Source organism: Salvia hispanica, chromosome 4 (assembly GCF_029641045.1).
Source record: "Salvia hispanica isolate PSC_SH4W2 chromosome 4, Shi_PSC_v1, whole genome shotgun sequence".
Classification (NCBI taxonomy): Eukaryota; Viridiplantae; Streptophyta; class Magnoliopsida; order Lamiales; family Lamiaceae; genus Salvia; species Salvia hispanica.
The window spans coordinates 35903556-35906449 of NC_142695.1; the positions used below are offsets into that span (position 1 = coordinate 35903556).

The 2894-nt window shown below is 34.8% G+C and overlaps 1 long non-coding RNA gene across 1 annotated transcript; it reads right to left on the reverse strand.

Annotated features, from left to right (window-relative positions):
• Positions 1-636: 636 nt before the first annotated feature.
• LOC148928553 (uncharacterized) lies at positions 637-2087 on the reverse strand. The gene is made up of 2 exons (XR_016137551.1): positions 1799-2087; positions 637-829 (listed from the first exon to the last, which is right to left on the reverse strand). It is a non-coding gene; the product is annotated as an uncharacterized LOC148928553 (long non-coding RNA).
• Between the last annotated feature and the right edge of the window lie 807 nt (positions 2088-2894).

A 2894-nucleotide genomic window follows, 5' to 3' on the forward strand; every position in this document is an offset into this window, starting at 1 on the left:
AAGATCATTCAACCACGAATATCAATACAGTGTACACAAAATGTAAATAAGGGTATTAAGGTCAATTAACAATAAATTAGTTATAACTATCTTTTGAAAAATATCACAAAACTTTAAATGCTTATAACTATCACAATTTAAATTATTTTTGCACACAACATATATCAAATTAAAGATAATTTTATAAGGATTCTAACGAGATCTCACTTGCATATGTTCCGATGTCAAATTTTTGAAAAAATTTCTTCAATTTTCGGATTTTTATGTAGCAGTTTAATGTCAATGTAGTTATCATACTATATCAACATAATATATATAAAATATCAATTCGAAATTGTATTGACATATTCAAGACATCGTATTGATATGTTTAATACACTACATTGACTTTTTGATCTAATATCCTAATTTTAGGAGTTTTAATTATCCTTTTAAATTTAAATAATAAAAAAATAAATTTACACATGACAAATTATAGACCACTAGATCTCTAAACATATTATGACCTCTAATTAGTTGTAGTTAACAATTTATGGAGAGTTAGCAATTGATCACACTCCTATGATTATGTTGTTATATGATTTGACAGAATTGATATTATATGAAATGGTATTGTAGTGATCAGATCACTCGGGATTCACTAATTACCGGGACCTCTTTGTATTAGGTCGACACTGAGATGACTAATCTCGGTAGGAACAAGCCAAGTACAAAGAATCAAACCAAGATTACAAGTCTATTGATTATAGGAAACACTTAATCGAAAACCCTAACTATTCTCAAGTCTTCCACCTGACTTGAGACTTGAGCTCCATCGATCACCTGCACACTAAGTAAATGCATTAGTATAACAAAAATAAGATCCTCTCGGATCTAAACAAGAACAATAGACAAACAGAAACCAAGGAAGAACAAGTAGAGATATGGCTCAAGTCACAGCAGTGACTACACCAGCCCAAGAACCTCCCCACACGCTTCAACCACAAGTCAAGATCCGAGTGAGGAGTTCCACGTGGCAGCCATCGGTGCAGCCTAGGTAAGTAATGGGTCTAGCATAGGGGTGTGCATTCGGGTTTCGGTTCGATTTTTTGCCCATACCGAACCGAACTCGAAAAACTGAATTTCCTTGAAAATCAAAATCAAACCGAACCGAAAAACAGAAAAACCAAAATCCAAAAAACCAAAAAACCGAATATAACCGAAAAATCATAATTGTTTGGAATTTCAACCAAAAATCGAAATTATATGGAAAAACCGAAAAACCGAAAAAAAAATCATAAAATACTAATGATTAACATCCATCAACCAACAAAATATAAATATTTAAGCCACAACATCAATATCAACCAAAATAAAATTTAATACTATTTAATAAATGTTTACTCTTCATCTTCCAAAGCTTTAAATACCATGCTCTATCTTGCCAAGTTCTAAAGCCTTCTCAATCTTTTCTTGATCAAAGTTCCAAGTGTCAATAGAAAAAGATTTAGAAAATTATATAACATTACATTGTAAATTGGAGAAAATTATAGCATAAATGGTATCTCCCAATCCGTTTCACTCAATTATTAAAAATTAACACTTAATTTCACCATCTAACAAAGCATATATCACTACAATCAATTATAGAGTTTACATTTTTAACACTCAATTCAACATATGAAATTATACACTGTATCAAAACATTAAACAATTAATTTCACAACATTAGAAAATTAAACACTCAATTTCACAGACTTTGGATATAATACACAAATTAAATAGGAATCAAATATGTGAATATGAGTAGGAGATTTACCTTCTTCGGCGTGAATGGCTGAGGCCTAAGGGAGGAGGTGACTGCGGGATGGCTGGAGGGCGACGAGTCGTCGGGTGGAGGGCGCCGGCGTGGAGACTGGGGTGGAGGACGACGTCGGCGTCAGCGTCGGGCTCGACTCTGGACCACCGCTGGAGGGGCGCCATCGTCAGGCTGAACTCCGGAGCACAACTGGAGGGCGGAGGCGGAGGCGTTTGCGCAGGCGACGGTGGAGATTGGAGAAGAGATGTCGACAGATGGATTTGGAGATGGAGGATTTGGATTTTGGAGAAAGGAGACGGAAGTGAAGAAGAGAATTAAGGTTAGGTTTTAAGTAGTACTATTTATATATAGGGTATATAATATAATAAATATTAAAATAAATTCGGTTTTTCAGTTTTTTTTAACAAAATCGAACCGAAACGAAAAATTGAAATTTTCAAAATTCCAAAACCGAACGGAACCAAAAAACCGAACACAATTTTAAATTTTTGATTTGGTTCGGTTCGGATATTCGGTTTTTGGTTTTTTTCTCACCCCTAGTCTAGCAACAATGGGCTGCCCACACAAAATATTAGGCTCGAGTATTTAATTAATTAGGGTCATTCCACTAAACTAAATACATAAGTCCAAACCACAAATCAGTGTTTTAAAAACCGGTTCGGACCGGCTGGTCAGACCGGTTCGGCCGTCAACCAGTGCCTAGTCCAGTCCGGTTTGTGCATTTAAACCAGTAGACTTTCAAGCTGCTTTGAACCGCTTGAGCCGGCCGATTCGGCCAGAAACCGGCGACCGGTCAAACCGGTTTTGCATTATACCTTCAATAAATGTTAGAGTAATTGCCCCAGCAGCATTCGAACATGGGACCTCCTAGAGGTTAAACAATGCCTCAACCACTACGTCACCTTCATTCTTGTGGCATAACTTAAATCAACTAATATTATGTGAATAAACGATATTATAATATTTTCTAACTAGTACTATATGTATGGAATTATATTTACCACTAATTACATGTTTCTTATTTTTAGTGACATTTTATCATCCAATAAATTTTACGTATGGTATATTTAATTATATTTATCATCTACTAAATTTA